This window comes from Theropithecus gelada, chromosome 14 (genome assembly GCF_003255815.1).
Source record: "Theropithecus gelada isolate Dixy chromosome 14, Tgel_1.0, whole genome shotgun sequence".
Lineage (NCBI taxonomy): Eukaryota > Metazoa > Chordata > Mammalia > Primates > Cercopithecidae > Theropithecus > Theropithecus gelada.
This window is the reverse complement of record NC_037682.1, coordinates 101,914,077-101,931,384: the sequence shown is the minus strand read 5'-3', so window position 1 is coordinate 101,931,384 and position 17,308 is coordinate 101,914,077. Positions and strand designations below refer to the sequence as shown.

At 43.8% G+C, this 17,308-nt stretch overlaps 1 protein-coding gene across 4 annotated transcripts in view; it reads left to right on the top strand.

Moving 5' to 3' along the window:
* The first annotated feature begins 10,190 nt into the window (after positions 1-10,190).
* RDX (radixin) overlaps positions 10,191-17,308 on the top strand; it is a 117,389-nt gene continuing 110,271 nt past the window's right edge. For 3 of the 4 annotated variants that reach the window (XM_025356184.1, XM_025356186.1, XM_025356183.1), the window contains exon 1: positions 10,191-10,440. The gene's annotated coding sequence lies outside the window, so the exon portion shown is untranslated. The remainder of the gene's footprint in view (positions 10,441-17,308) is intronic. The other variant, XM_025356185.1, reaches the window with a different exon arrangement.

Here is a 17,308-nt window from a genome sequence, read left to right as displayed (position 1 = left end):
TTCTTAATGCTATCACATTGGTGATTAAGTTTTCATATTTGAATTTTGGGGCACACATTCAGACTATAGCACACACTGTCAATTCCATTTTATTATTTTTGTTAGAAGCAAGTCACTAAATCCAGCCCACACCAAGGAGAGGGGAATCAGGCTCTCATTTGACAGGAGGAGTATCACACAATTTGTGGACATATTTTAAAATCACAACAGAGACTGGATACAGTGCCTCATACCTGTAATCCCAGTACTTTGGGAGGCCGAGGCGGGTGGATCACCTGAGGTCAGGAGTTCGAGACCAGCCTGGCCAACATGGTGAAACCCCATCTTTACTAAAATTTAGCCGAGCATGGTGGTGGGTGCCTGTAATCTCAGCTACTTGGGATGCTGAGGCAGGAGAATTGCTTGAACCCAGGAGGCAAAGGTTGCAGTGAGCTGAGATTGCACCATTGTACTCCAGCTTGGACAACAAGAGCGAAACTCCATCTCAAAAAAAAAAAAATAAATAAATCTCATATGCTTGACACTTCAGAAAGTGCTGGGCAACTTTTCTTGATAGTAAATAACACTGTTAAATACAACTAAAGTGTTATGAACTTCTAGAAAACAGCTGCCTAGAATACTTAGTGCCAACATTCTGGATGAATATTTATTCATTTATATATTTACATTTAGATTTCTCTCTATCTCTGTAATGAGATAAGGGCAGTCTACGAATGTACAAAGCTATTGAGTCATAAACTAGTGGATTTTTTTTTTTTTTTTTTTTTTTTTTTTTTGAGACAAGGTCTTGCTCTGTCACATAGGCTGGAGTGCAGTGGTATGATCTCAGCTCACTGCAACCTCTGCCTCCTGAGTTTAAGGGATTCTCCTGCCTCAGCCTCCTGAGTAGCTGGGACTATAGACATGCGTCACCACACATGGCTAATTTTTGTATTTTTAGTGGAGACAGGGTTTCACCATGTTGTCCAGGCTGGTCTCAAACTCCTGACCTCAAGTGATCCACCTGCCTTGGCATCCCAAAGTGCTGGGATTATAGGCATGAGCCACCACTCCCGGCCACTAGTGGATGTTTGTATCTATAATTATAAAATACTATAATAAGTGATTATCTGTGCATACATGCTTTCCGCCTATGTTGTAAAATACACAATGAATTCTGTAAATTACGTATTGTTTTGTATGAGAATCAAATCTTTTTTATGCGAATCAGAATCAGAGCAAAGAATTTCACAGCTTGAAGAAAGCTTGCAGATGGTCAAGTTCAACTTTCTCATTTAATAGATGAAAAAACGGCTGGGTGTGGTGGCTCACGCCTGTAATCCCAGCACTCTGGGAGGCCGAGGCAGGTGGATCACCTGAGGTCAGGAGGTTGAGATGAGCCTGGCCAACATGGTGAAACCCATTCTCTACTAAAAATACAAAAAAATTAGCCAGGCAAGGTGGTGGACACCTGTAATTCCAGCTACTCAGGAGGCTGAGGCAGGAGCATCTCTTGAACCTGGGAGGCGGAGGTTGCAGTGAGCCAAGATAGCGCCACTGCACTCCAGCCTGGGCAACAAGAGCGAAACTCCATCTCAAAGAAAAAAAAACAAAAAACAAAAAACAAAAAAAACAAAACATGAAAAAACTTGAGTCTGTAATAAACAAACAATTTTCCCCCCTAGAGTTCTCAGTTTGTGGCAGAAAACCACAGAGGGTCTTTTGGTAATAATGTTAGAAATGGAATTCAGTGGTCTTTTGAGATCTTTGTTTTTTTCAGTCCTGAATATCTATGTTTCAGGAAAGGCACAAAAGGCATAACATTCTCCCTATTTTAACATTGTTTGCAAGTAAGTTACAGAATAGCCCATTGGATCTTTCAAGGTCACTTAGTAACTTGTTTGTAGGAACTGGGAATGAAGCCAAGGTTACAGATTCATTTGTTTTGATTCTTTCCACTCATTTATTACTTACCTCTGAAATGTTATTGCCATTTATCACAAACTAAATTGGCTTTATTATATATGCAGAGAGGATTAGGTAATAGCTTTACCTTGTCTTTGTGGAAGACCAATATACACTCATATCTGTGAACACATGATGAATTATGTACTTATGTAATTTGATCTTTGATAGGGAGAGAATAAAGGCAGGAATAGACCTGTGGTTTCCTGACTCTTAGGTTAGGTACATTAACCATCAAACTTCTATCTACCGCACTGAAATTTTATAGCTTTTATCAACCATTAAATTTGTATGACTTACTAGGCATACAAAGTAAATGATAAGATAGTTTTATTTACTTTGTCTTTTTTTTTTTTAACTGAGAGCCATTATATTGGTGAACACATTGTGAATATGTGCTTAATTAAATGTGCAAGATAATGTGGATAGTATGAAATATCTTGGTTTATAACGGAAAATTCTCTTGCATTTCTTTCTTTGTAGAGGTTTGTTTGTTCATTTGTTTTTTTAAGTGACAGGGTATCCCTTTATTGCCAAGGCTGAAGTATAGTGGCACAATCATAGCTTACTGTAACCCTGGGCTCAAGCAATCCTCCACCTCACCACCTCAGCCTCCCAAAGTGCTGGGATTACAGATGTGAGCACCACACCCAACCTGTATGTATAGGTTTTTAAAAAGTAGTTGTAATTTTGCATAACTACAGCTTTTTTTTTTTTTTTTTTGAGACGGAGTCTCGCTCTGTCGCCCAGGCTGGAGTGCGGTGGTGCGATCTCGGCTCACTGCAAGTTCCGCCTCCCAGTTTCACGCCATTCTACTGCCTCAGCCTCCCAAGTAGCTGGGACTACAGGCGCCAGCCACCACACCCGGCTAATTTTTTTTGTATTTTTAGTAGAGACGGGGTTTCACTGTGTTAGCCAGGGTGATCTCAATCTGCTGACCTCATGATCCACCCGCCTCGGCCTCCCAAAATGCTGGGATTACAGGCGTGAGCCACCGCGCCCGGTGGATAGCTTTTTAAAAATAGTGCTGGAGGTGATGGTTCATGCCTGTAATGCCAGGACATTGGGAGGCAGAGGTAGGAGGACTGCTTGAACCCAGGAGGTTGAGTCTTCAGTGAACTATGATTGTGCCACTGCAATCCAGCCTGGGTGGCAGAGTGAGGCCTTTTCTCAAAATAAAAGAAAAGAGAAAAAAAAAGTGAATAAAATTTTTGATGGAAAAGCATTTTAGTATATTTTGATGTTTTCAGTTAATTTAGTATCTAATACTGTTATAAAATTATTGGCTTATACAAAACTGTATTTTCCAAAGAAATAGTTGGAAATGAAAGGTCTGTTTTAGCATGCTATGTTACTTAACAAGTATTTATTGCATGTCTCATTTGCCATAGTTTTTAATATTAATAGTTCGTGTATTTCCAGTTACTGAATACATATTTGTTTCTAGATTGTCAGTAGCTGTTTCAAATTCAGTATGTTCCTAACCTGCCTAATTATCTTGATTTCTTAGTTCTACTTCTTTTATTCTCCTCATTTATCTTAATGGCACTTCTGGAAACCTTGAAGTCATTTTCACATTTCATTTTCTCTTACCCCTCAAAGTCTATCTCCAAATCTTTGATCGGATTCTATTTTCTCTTCTTCATCCTCACAAACTCCCAAGTTCAGACCCTCGTCCTGTCTTGCTTGGGCCTTTGTAGCAAAAGTCTATCTAAAGTAGACAGTTTTGATCTCACCATCTATGCTCACTGTCACTGAACCAGGCAATCCATGTGGCTGCTAAGTTACCTTACTAAAATATAAATCAGATCACATTATTCCTCTTCTTAATACCTCTTATAGGTGCATTCCTGTTTCCTCAAGGGTGAAGGACAAACTCTGCAGTACCTGAATAGATCTCAACTTACCTTTCTGAAGTCTCTGCTTATACACATCTTCATATCTGAACATCAATCCCATCTTCCTACTCAGTCTCCAAAGCTGGTTGGTTGTCTTTCCTCTGCTTCTCCTCTTAGAGCAGCAGTCCCTACATTTGTTGGTACCAGGGAATGGTTTCGTGGAAAACAATTTTTCCACAGACTGGCAGCAGGGGTGAGGAGGTGCAGCAGGAGATGGTTTGGGGATGATTAAAATGATTCAAGCACATTACATTTATTACACACTTTATTTCAATTATTATTACACTGTAATACATAATTAAATAATTATACAACTCACCATAATGTAGAATCAGTGGGAGCCCTGAGCTTGTTTTCTTGCAACGAAATGGTCCCATCTGGGGGCGATGGGAGACAGTGGCAGATCATCAGGCATTAGATTCTCATAAGGAACACGCAACCTCGATCCCTCACATGCACAGCTCACGATAGGGTTTGTGCTTCTCTGAGAATCTAATGCCACACTGATCTGACAGGAGGAAGGGCTCTGGCAGTAATGCGAGCGATGGGGAGCAGCTGTAAATACAGATGAAGCTTCATTCCCTTGCCCAACTCTCACTTCCTGCTGAGATGAGGTTCATAACAGGCTACGGACAGGTTCATAGTTCAGGGGTTGGGGACCCCTGTCTTAGAGAACTTCTACTGTCCTTTCCTCCACATGGTGTTCTCTTCTCTAAGCAGAGTGAATTGCCCTCCTCTCTGTCTCCCTTGACACTATGTGTCTATCTTTATTATAGCTCGTATTGCACAGCATTGTTTGCTTTTCCCATTACTGAACCAAAGGGCAGGAACCAGCTCTTATTCAAACTAGCAAGGGGCCTGCAAGTCAATGTTTGTTCTAGATTTAAAAAAAAACAAAAAAACAAACAAAAAAACTGTTATGTATAAACCATTCTTGGAAAAATGATTTTTTTCCACTTTCAAGAAGTACTTTCATATGTGGTAGGGAGACAAATGCTTTGTTAACTATCATCAGAATTCCAGAATTCAGAATTAGCCAATATACTGTGGTGAAGTAGCTTAGGACTGTAGCATAGAACTGTTAGTAACAGATTGGTTTGAGTGGGGTATTTTAATTCTTTTTTTAGATGAAGTCTCGCTCTTGGCCCCCAGGCTGGAGAGCGATGGTGCGATCTCAGCTCACTGCAACCTCCGCCTCCCGGGTTCAGGGATTCTCCTGCCTTGGCCCCCCAAGTAGCTGGGATTACAGGCGCCTGCCACCACGCCTGGCTAATTTTTGTATTTTTAGTAGAGATGGGGTTTTACCATGTTGGCCAGGCTGGTCTAGAACTCCTGACCTCAGGTGATCCACCACCTCGGCCTCCCAAAGTGCTGGATTATAGGTGTGAGCCACCGCGCCCGGCTTTTTTTTTTTTTTTTTGAGACAGGGTCTTGCTCTGTCACCCAGGCTTGAGTGCAGTAGCCCCATCATGGCTCACTGCAGCTTCAACCTCCTGGTCTCAAGCAATCCTCCCACATCACTCTCCCTAGCAGCTTGGGACTATAGGTGCGCGCTCCCCCCGACCGCCTGACTTACTTATTTATTTTTGTAGACACAGGGTTTTGCCATGTTGTCCAGGTTGGTCTCAAACTGCTGGGCTCAAGTGATCCGCCCACCTCAGCCTCTCAAAGTGCTGGAATTACAGGCGTGAGAGCCACTGTGTCCAGCTGAGCATTTCTTAAGTACATTATATGACAGACTAGAAAATTTCTTGTAACTAATGATTAATACTATTTTTTCTTAAAAGAAAAGTAGTTTTAGCAAGTGTGTATGGTTTTAACCCTTGAAACCTGAGGTGTTGGAATAAAAATAAGAAAGAAAATTGTTAATTAAATCTCTAATATTTCATTTAAAAGTTCATGTATCTGATGTAAGAAACAAAATTGTTTCTGCATGTGTGTAGATACTACAATCAATAGTAAACCTGACCCCTGACCATAAAATTCTGTCAGCTCAGCTTTCCACAGTTATTCTTAGGAAAGAGTGGCTTTGCTGCTTTTATGTAATTGGCAATCCATTATTGGAGTAAAACTCGAATCAGAAAGTTTTGGGCTGGGTGCGGTGGCTCACACCTGTAATCCCAGCACTTTGGGAGGCCAAGGTGGGTGGATCACAAGCTCAGGAGTTCGAGACCAGCCTGGCCAATATGGTCTCTTTTTTATTTTTATTTTTTTAGATGAAGTCTCGTTTCATCTAAAAGTCTCGCTTCATCTCTACTAAAAACACAAAAAAATTAGCCGGGCGTGGTGGTGCACGAGTGTAGTCCCAGCTACTCGGGAGGCTGAGGCCGCAGAATTGCTTGAACCTGAGAGGCGGAGGTTGCAGTAAGCTGAGATCACACCACTGCACTCCAGCCTAGGCAACAGAGCGAGACTCCATCTCAAAAAAAGAAAAAAAAAAAGGTTTTGTTTCGTTTTGGTTTTGGTCTTTTTGGAGACACAGGTCTTGCTTTGTTGCTCAGTCTGGAGTGCAGTGGCCTGATCATGGTTCACTGCAGCCTTGACTTCTTGGGATTAAGTGATCCTCCCACTTCATCCTCTCAAGTAGCTGGGACCACAGGCGTACACCACCATGCCCTGACATTTTTTTTTTTTTTTTTGGTAGAGATGGGGTCTCACTATGTTGCCCAGGCTGGTCTTGAACTCCTGGGTTTGAGCAATCCTCCCACCTCCCAAAGTACTAGGATTACAGGTGTGAGCCACCACACCCAGCCAGTTTTCATGTTTTTAATTTTTGCATTTTATAAATAATATTGTGCATTTATGAATAAAGCTTTTGCTGTATTTCAGATTATTTCCTTCAGAAAGAATTCCAGATATGTGATTACAGGTTCCAAGAGTTATGAACATTCCTTTTTTTTGAGACAGGGTCTCACTGTGTTGCCCAGGCTGGAGTGCAGTGGTGCCATCATGTTACTGGAAAGGAGTCTTCATCCAGACCCCAAGAGAGCGTTCTTGGATCTCATGCAAGAAAGAATTCAAGGTGAACCCATAAAGTGACAGAAAAGTAAAGGAATTGGCCAGGCACCGTGGCTCACTCCTGTAATCCTAGCACTTTGGGAGGCTGAGGTGGGCAGATGACCTGAGGTCGGGAGTTCGAGAGCAGCCTGGCCGAGAGGTTGAAACCCTGTCTCTACTAAAAGTAAAAAAAAGGTTTAAGTGAGCGTGGTCTCAGCTGCCTATAATCCCAGCTACTCGGGAGGCTGAGGCAGGAGAATGGCATAAACCCGGGAGGCGGAGCTTGCAGTGAGCCGAGATCTGGCCACTGCACTCCAGCCTGGGCGGCAGAGCGAGACTCCGTCTCAAAAACAAACAAACAAACAAACAAAAAAGTAAAGGAATAAAAGAATGGCTACTCCATAGGCAGAGCAGTAGCTTGGGCTGCTGGACTAAAACTACCCATAGTTATTTATTGATCATATGCTAAACAAGGGTTGGGTTATTCATGAGTTTTCTGGGAAAGGGGTGGGCAATTCCCAGAACTGGGTGTTCCTCCCCGTTTTAAACCATATAGGGTAACTTCCTGATGTTGCCCTGGCATCTGTAAACTGTCATGGTGCTGTCAAGAGTGTCTTTTAGCATGTTTATGTATTATAATTAGCATAAAATGAGCAGCAAGGATGACCAGAGGTCACTCTCATTGCCATCTTGGTTTTGGTGGATTTTGGCCAGCTTCTTTACTGCAACTTGTTTTATCAGCAAGGTCTTTATGACCTGTATCTTGTGCTGACCTCCTATCTCATCCTGTGATGTCTAATGCCAAACCTCCTGGGAATGCAGCCCAGGTCTCAGCCTTATTTTACCCAGCCCCTATTCAAGATGGAGTCGCTCTGTGGTCAACACCTCTGACAATCATAGCTCACTGCAGCCTCAAATTCTTGGACTCAAGGGATTCTTCTGACTCTTCAGCCTCCTGAGTAGCTAGGACTATAGGTACATGCCACCACGCCTGGCTAATTTTTATAATTTTTTTTGTAGAGATGGGGTTTCACTGTTTTGTTCAGGCTGGTCTTGAAAATCCTGGGCTCAAGCGACCTTCCCACCTCAGCCTCCCAAAGTGTTGGGATTACTGGTGTGAGCTTCAGCACGGCCAGTTATGAACATTCTTTTTTTTTTTTTTGAGATGGAGTCTCGCTCTGTCGCCAGGCTGAAGCGCAGTGGTGTGATCTTGGCTCACTGCAATCTCTGGCTCCCGGGTTCAAGCGATTCTCCTGCCTCAGCCTCCCGAGTAGCTGGGATTATAGGCGCGTGCCACCACACCCAGCTGATTTTTGTATTTTTAGTAGATACGGGGTTTCACCACGTTGGTTAGGATAATCTCGATCTCCTGACCTTATGCTCTGCCTGCCTCAGCCTCCCAAAGTGCTGGGATTACAGGCGTGAGCACAGCACCCTGCCATGAACATTCTTAGGGGTTGAATCACAGTGCCAAATAGCTTTATAAAGAGATTATTTCAGTTTACTCTCCCACTCACAATGTCTGAGAGTACCCTTTTTATCTCACCAGCCTTGAATGTTATCTTTTACTTAAATATTTACTAATATGATACCCAACTAAAATGTTGCAATTTTTGGTCTGTTTGCTGTTGTAGAGGATAGGATAAAATCAAGGCTTTTGGAGTCAAATATACATTTGGGTTTGGTCACCGCTCTGCCACTTCCTAGTTTTGTTACATTGGGGAAATTACCTCTTTTTAAGCTGTTTTTATTCATGGATTGTTTTTTAAAAGGGCCAATAACAGTATTTATCCCAGAGGGTTTTTGTAACCATTAAAACAGACAGTCATGTAAAAGAATTTCACACCAGTGTCTGGCACCTGATTAAAAACAGTGAATCCTTCACTTTCAGTTGCAAAAGTGTGTTATATAATTTCATTTGACTAGTGTACTATGTAGGAATTTACAAAATACTTTTTTTTTTACCTACTTCATGGGAAGTATTACATAATAGTTTGACTATGCCTGCAACCTGAAGTGGTAGGCTGAACAATAACCAAGATAATTCTTGCAACCTAGGGAGAAGGTAGGGAGTGATCTTTTGGTGGTCCCTAAGAACCACAAGAACCTATTTGGTTACAAAGCACACACCTGGTTCTCATTCTTGAGGAATTTGCTATCTAAAGACCCTTGAGTTTAACCCTTGAGTCTCTTGGGGGCTTTTAATTGTTCAGAGAGGTCTCAAAGGGCAATAGTGGAAACTCACTGGAGAGGCAGGCTAGTGAAAGTGATTTACAGGTATTTCCTGGAAAAGCTACTGTCTCACCTAAGGTAAATGCTAAGGCAGGCAGTATAGGAGTTATTTGTCCTATAAAAGTACATATACTCAGTTTTGTAATTTGAATCTAAAGTTTGTTCACAAAAGCTAAGCCAAAAAAACTATCGCAAACAGGGCAAGCCAGGCGAATCTGATTTTGTGTGCTTGCTGTTTGTATATTCACAGCAAGTTTTGCTCCCTGAATCATCCCATCCGACAATGCTGAGGGGACTCAGCATGGATTAGATGACAGAAGACTGATCCAGAAATCAGGAGCTTCCTGTCTCATCCTAGCCACTAAAGTGAGTGGGTTAGACTTAGTCTTAAGATTGAATGCCTAACTTTCTCTAAATCTAGAATTATGTAGCTTTGGCGGCGCTTTGGGGCCCTACTTCCAACTTTTTCTTGCTAACCCACTCCTTCCAACTGCCAAAGCATATCGTTGGTAATAAAAAATTATCACACATCCTTGCTTGGATTAAAATTTGCACTCCTGATTTGGGGTCTTATCCATTGAAGTTTTGGTGAAGTTTTAAAATTGTCGCTGAAAAATTAAGTTTTTCTAGTTGGTTAAAACCTGCCAAAATAATGTAAACGTCCTTTGTTGCAAATCTAAATTCCGCTCAGGTAGGCCCTTTTCTCTCTCCCAGTCCAGGATCTTCAAACCTAACAGCCAAGTCTCACGCTCCATTTGGTCCCCGGCTCCCTCTGGGAAGAATTCCTCCTCTGGGGGCGGCGGCAACGCCCTCAGTGAGTTTGCTGGCACCAGCGGGAGTTTCAAGTTTCCACTCGTTGGGGAGGCGGCGGGCACACTCCGAGCTTTGGGCTGGGCGGCTCCGCTTCCCTCGACCGCAGGCTTCGCTCGAGCCCAGCGCTCTCCAGAAGGGCTCGACCCTCCGGCGCGTTCGTCCTATTTCCCTGGGGGCTCCCGAGCCCGCAGCCTCCCCCCTCGCGTTGGCCGGCCCTAGACCGCGACCCCCGGCCACGCCCGGAGCCAGGCCTGCGGCTGCGAGCCCGCGGGAGGGGCGGGGCGCGGGCGGCCCCCGGCGGCGGCGTTGGCGCTCAGGCTGCGGCGCGAGGCAGGCCGGCCGGCCGGCAGAGGGAGGCGGGGGGCGCCGGGCAGCCCCGCCTTTTCCCCGAGGAGGCGCCGAGCGGCCATATTGCGGAGCTGTCTGCGGTGGCGGCGGCGCCTGTCGTCTCCCGCGGCCCAGCGCTCGCACCACCGCCTCTCCCTCCTTGCCGCAGCCGCGCCGCCGCGCAGCGCCCCAGCCACACGCCGGCGGGCAGAAGTCGCCCGCTCTCCGGGTAAGCCGCGGCGCCCTCCCTTCCCCCACTCCCCGCTCCCGGTTCCTCCGGAGACGCTGAGGTGGCGGCGAGAAGTTGCGGGGCCCGCGCTGCCCGGCCGTGGCGCCGCCGCCAGGGCCTGGGCGCGCCTCCGCTCGCGCCCCTCTGGTCGAGGCGCCACCGTGGTAATGGCCCGGCCGGCCAGGCTCCTACCCGGGCTGGCGGGGGCCGCGAGGCCCTGCCCGAGTCGTGGCTGAGCCGCGGCCCGAACGTGCCTGCTTGGCCAAAGTCGACCCTTGCCACCGCGCGATTCTCCTCGCCTCGGGGCGCGGGGTCTGCCTTCAGCGCCGGCCTCGGACCCCCGCGCCCTGGGGACGGTGGGCTACCGCTGCCTGGACTGGGCCCCGGGCCCGGGCTGGCGTCGTCCCAAGGGTTGTTTGAAAATCCAGATATTCAGCGTAGGTAGAATTCGATTTTGCATTTATTAGAACTTGTCCCCCGGCCTCCGGTTTGAAAGGAGGGGTGTTGAATTACTAGAGAGCGTGCGTTCCGCCCCAGTGGCAAAGGGGATGTTGCATGACAGGGTTTGGGGCACCAGCCGCTCCCACCGTCAGCACCCGCCAGGCCAGGGCCGCGGTTCCCGTCCACAGCTCTCTCTGCTGCTGTTTCAGCTCTCGGAGCCCCTAACTTTCTCGGGCCCTTGAGGCCGCTCAGTTTTAGCGTCTCAGACCCCACCAGACAAGTTCAGTTCATGATAGCCCTCTTTTCCTTTAAAGGATTCTAAGCTCAATTCCCGGACTAAGTTTGAAAGGGGGCAGTGCAATTTTTTTTTTTTTTCTTCAGTTTAAACAGACTACATCACTTCCTAAACAGATGTCACGTTTCTTCAAACATTCCCAATATTTGGTGTTTTTTTTTTTTTTTTTCTTAAAGAGTAATTATTAGGTTGGAGGTGTGTTAAAAATCAACTTCATAAAAATATATTTTAAAATCCAGTTGAGATTTTGGTGGAAGACACGTTGCTGAGGAGCTCGATGGCAGTCTTGTGGCACTAACACTGGCAGGATGTAAATATAAAAGCCTAAGATGATAAGGGTTTATTTGATAAACGAGTACTTTGACATAGACATTGCAATCTATTGTTTACGGAGCATACTTCTTTTTTTTTTTTTTTTTGGAACACTAAATACTCTTTTATATGACTGATGGAGCTAAGAAGGAACAATTACCCCGTTCATGTTGCTGGATAAATAATGGCTTGATCCATTTGCCAAAACAGCATCACTGGATTTGAGAAAGGAGACTAATATTCAGGATTGCAGTTTTTTATTTTCAGAATTCCTTTGCTTTCCCCAGTGTACTTTATCTTCCAGAGACTAACAGTACTTTACTTCAAATACAGCAACATGTAAAACACTCCTTTTGAAGTTAATCGTATGCTGTAAAGAGGATTGCAATGGCTTTCTTTGCTTAATCGCTTTTTTATATATGATGGAATTTAATAAACAGTTGGTGTATTAGTAAGGAATGAATAGACATTGGCATTCTTTACAGTTTTATTTAAATGAGACAGAATTTGATTATGGCACTGAAATAACGTTGAGTTCTTGACCTTAGGAAACACATACAATGTTTTGTTCACTCCTGTATCCACACACATGGAAGAGTATGTAGGAGGGGCTCAGAAGTAGTTGTAGAATAGATGTAATTTGGGTGTAGGGAAAATACGTTGAGTCTGTCCTTTTTTTTTTTTTTTTGGAAATTTTGATTAATTAACTGAAACTCAATTTAATTACTTTTCTTTTGATGCTAAGAAATGACAAACTTTGCTGTTCTTTCCCTCCCTTGCTGAGTCTCATTAGTCTCTGGGATGGGGAACGCGTTGTTTTTTGTTTATTGGTTTACTATTCCCAAGAGAAGAATTGGATTTTTTTTTTTTTTTTTGGAGTCAGTACATTTTTACTCAAGGAATTCCATGTTGTGATTTCTTCCACTGTCCATCAAGTTCACTTTAGATTCTCTAAAGAGCTGCAGTCAAAAGATTTATCTTCAAATTAGTCCTTTTTAATGAAACTAATGCTTATTTTAATCCAGTTGTCCTGTCAGCCCATCTTGCTCTGTCGCCCAGGGTGGTATGCAGTGGCGTGATCTCGGCTCACTGCACCTCCGCCTCCCGGGTTCAAGTGATTCTCATGCCTCAGCCTCCTGAGTAGCTGGGAGTACAGGCGGGCACCACCATGCCCAGCTAATTTTTGCATTTTTAGTAGAGATGGGGTTTTGCCATGTTGACCAGGCTGGTCTGGAACTCCTGGACCTCAGGTGTTCTGCCTGCCTCGGCCTCCCAAAGTGCTGGGATCACAGGCATGAGCCACTGCGCCGGCCAGAATTGGATTTTATTGTTCATTTTTTATCTTTGGCAGGCTGTTGAAGTGAAACTCTTTATGTGTTTTTATTTTGCTTGCAGTTCTCAATCTTTTAACCTACTCTGTGTGATCTGATATAGTAGAGTCTGAAATGGTGAATAATGGTGAGAATCTTGTTTTTTCATCCATTTTTAATTTAATGCATTTTAATTTATGCTACTAATGTTTAAAAACGGGGTCAAATTTTAACCAGTATTTCCTGTAGACCAAAGTCTAAAAAAATATGTTTTATTGAGGTTGTGAAGACTGAGCCATGCTAGTGGAGTTTATCTGCAAGGTGTAGCTAAATATAATTTCATGTTACTTCTGTGAATCTGGGAAGTCAACCAAGTCACTCTTGGGTGTCAGGGACCTTCCTGCAGACCACAAGCTGGCAGGTGGTACTTAACTGATACTGCCCCTGGGGTACAAGATTCAGTGGAGCTGGATTGGGTTGCTATGGACTCCACCCTCATTGTAAGTCTCATGGCATTACTGATCCAGTTAAGGCTGTTCTGGTAACTTCCTTGATTGTTGCAGCCAGGTTGTGCACACTTCTTTGGTGGTAGAGGTGTCCAGTCTGGCCCCAGAGAGTTCCTGAATTTCTAGCCTATTTTAGAGAAATCCTGCTTTTCCTACTTTAAGTTTCTGGTATATATCTTAATATTTATATTGAATGTGTAGTTTAAGCCATTTTTTAAAAAAACTATAAAAGTCGTATATTTTATGGCAAAGTTTAAAAACCCAGAAAAATGTGAAGGAAAAGATCAAAGTTCTCCTTACTCCCTAGAACACCCCAGCCCCTTTCCCAGTCCTGTTTTCCATAGGTAGCTGCTGTTGGCAATTCCTTGTTTACGGAAAATGCCAGTAGGTATGCAGGGATAAACATATACTTTGTATCCCTTATTTGTGATTTTAAAGTCTTGTTAAAATAGGGTTACATTGTAACAGACATTGAAAGGGTGCTTATTAACTGTGTTAAACATTGAGTAAATCATACTTCTCATGTTTTCATCATTTGAATAAAAGCACACAATAGAATTCCCTATGCTAATTCCCAAGCGTGTATATGTGCAGATTTGTTTTGTACAGATTTTCTTGATTAATGATTGAAGATGAAGTTTACTATTTGTTTTCTTCTAGCATATGGCATATAGTTGACAATGAGAAATGGTGTCTTTTAAAAACAGAAGGTTTATGATTTGATGTGGGAAATATCCACATCTTGCTCTTAACGAAAAAAGTTTGCCAACTCCTTAGAAAAAACATCCTGTTGAAAGGATATTTTAGATACAGAATTGAAGAAACAGGTACTGCACTGTTTATTTTCTCTAAGATTATGGAATTTATAAAGCTATGAACTTCAGTATTAGTAACTGAGATAATGGACTGTTTTCTTCTGAGTTGTAGATAATCTCTATGGCTTTCAGGACGTTAAATGCTTTTTAAAAAATTTATTTGTGAAAAGTTTAAGTCAACTAGGACTGACTGCAGGTAAATTTGTGAAGTGAGCACTCTTCAGTTTTGAGCCTTAGGTCATTTTAGATGCTTTGGCATCAAATAACAGAAAATTCTCCAATTGGTTTAAACAATGAGGAAATTTAATGTCATTTTTTTCTTAATTTTTTTTTTTAAAAAACAGGGTCTTCCTCCATTACCCAAGCTGGAGTGCAGTGGTGCTATTACAGCTCACTACAGCCTTGACCTCCTGGGCTCAAGTGATCCTTTAAGTTCCTCCCACCTCAGCCTCCCTAGTAGCTGCCACCAGAGGTGTGTGCCACCGTGCCCAGCTTTTTTTTTTTTTTTTTTTTTCCCAAGACACGGTCTTCCTCTGTTGCCCAGGCTGGAATGCAGTGGCGTGATCTCAGCTCACTGCAACCTCCACCTCCAAGGTTCAAGTGATTCTCCTGCCTCACCTTCTGTAGTAGGTGGGATTTAAGGCACAAGCCACCAGGCCCAGCTAATTTTTCTATTTTCAATAGAGACAGAGTTTTACCATTTTGGCCAGGCTGGTCTCAAACTCTTGACCTCAAGTGATCTGCCCGCCTTGGCCCTCCCAGAGTGCTGGGATTACAGGTGTGAACCACCGTGCCCAGACAACAACTAATTTTTAAAAAAATCTTTTTGTAGAGATGGGGTATCCCTATGTTGCTCAAGCTGGTCTCTAATTCCTGGGCTCAAATGATCATCTACCTGGGACTTCCTGCCTTGGACTTTTGGCCTCCCAAAGTGCTGGGATTATAGGTGTAAGCCACCATGCTTGGCCAGAATTTATCTTACATGCTAAAAGTCCAGAGGTTCAAGAATGGTTAAATAATGACATCAAGAACTCCTCTTTCCAACTCTCTTCCCTGTGATTTTTCCCCATTAACTTCATACTAAGACTGCCCTTCCCCGTATCAATTTGGCTGCTGCAAAGGAGCCAGGAGCAGTGCTGTGGACCTGTAGTCCCAGCTACTCAGAATGCTGAGGTTGGGGGAATCACTTGAGCCTGGGAGGTCAAGCCTACAGTGAGCCCCTTGTCCCAATCTGGCTGCTGCATGCCATCTAGACAGAGCAATATCCAAAGGAGTAAGAGGAACTGTTTCTAGAAACCCCCAAGCAGATGTCTTCTGAGTCTCATTGGCCAGGATTGGGGCACATTCCATATCTAACCAGTCAACTGGCAAGGGTAATGGAATTGCTCTTTCTTCCAACTCTGTTCCCAGTAGATTCTTTACTTCTTTTTTCTTTTTCCTTCCTGCCTCCGTCCCTCCCTCTTTCCCTGTCTCCCTGCTTCTCTCCCTCACTGTCACCTCTCTGCTGCTAGAGTGCGGTGTCATGATCATAGCTCCCTGCCACAAACTCCAGGGCTTTGAACTCTACGGTTCAGGCAGTCCTCCCACCTCAGCCTCTGGAGTAGCTAAGACTACATGTGCATACCACCATGCTTGGCTGATTTTTATTGTTTTTAGAGATACGGTTTCACTGTGTTGCCCAGGCTAGTCTCAGACTTCTGACCTCAGGTGATCCTCCTGCCTCAGCCTCCTAAAGTGCAAGCAACCGCACCCAGCCCCGTTATTTTCATTATTCATCTATATTACATGTCTTTGGTTCTTTTTTACCCCCATCCAAAGTCATATCCGAAATTGATCCGTTACAGATAGTCATATGTAGTGAGCTCATATCTTTCTAGGTACCAACTTCAGTTAAATTATGAAAGGAAAAGTGTTGATTCCTGTTAAAATACTTGGCAAATTGTGGTCCATGGGCTAAACCCAGCCTATTCCCTGCTTTTGTAAATAAAGTTTTATTTGAACACATCATAGCTTACTTGTTTACATATTATCTATGACTGCTTTCCTGCTACAACAGTAGAATAGTTTCAACAGAGACTGTATGTATGGCTTACAAAGTCTATAATGTTTACTTAACTGGCCCTTTACAGAAAAAGTTTGCTGACCACTGCTTTAAGGTGTCAGTCATACATTCAGACAGTTATTATATGCCACTACTCTTTGCATTTGAGAATGGAAAGATGAGTAAAATACTGAGGAGTTCTCATGCTAATGGGAAGATAGATGTGCCATATTGTATTCATAAAGTGTGTTAAGTGCTTTTTTTTTTCTTTTTCATATAGTGTCTCTGTTGCCCGGGCCAGAGTGTAGTGGCTTGATTAAAGCTCACTGTGACCTTGACCTTCCAGGCTGAAGTGATCCCTCCACCTCAGCCTCCCAGGTAACTGGAACTATAGGGGCTTGCCACTGCTCCCGGCTTTTTCATTTTTTGTAGACACGGGGTCTCACCATATTGCCCAGGCTGGTCTTAAACTCCTGGACTCAAGTGATCCTCCCGGCTCAGCCTCCCAAAGTGCTGGGATTACAGGCGTGAGCCACCACACCTCACTTGTTAAGTGTTGTCACAGTAGTGTATATAAATGAATTAATACTCATTGCAGCAGCGTTTTGAGTACAGTCTTCTGTGATGTGAGTTCTGGATGACGTTTCTTGCTTTCTTTTTTTTTTTTTTTCTTCTTTGTTAAATCTTCCTGTTGTTTTTGTAAATTGATAATCTTTTTTTTTTTTTTTTCTGAGATGGAGTCTCGCTGTCTCCCAGGCTGGAGTGCAGTGGCTGGATTTTGGCTCACTGCAAGCTCTGCCTCCCGGGTTCACGCCAGTCTCCTGCCTCAGCCTCCCGAGTAGCTGGGACTACAGACACCTGCCACCATGCCCGGCTAATTTTTTGTATTTTTAGTAGAGACAGGGTTTCGCTGTGTTAGCCAGTATGGTCTCGATCTCCTGACCTCGTGATCCGACCACCTCGGCCTCCCAAAGTGCTGGGATTACAGGCGTGAGCCACTGTGCCCGGCCGATAATCTTTTAATAACCAGAGTGGCTGTGTTTATAAGAAAAAGTCCTGGCGAGTACATGGAATAATGTGGATACATGAATGCAACATTAGGACTCTTGTTTTGTTTTTGAGACAGAGTCTCACTTTGTCACCCAGGC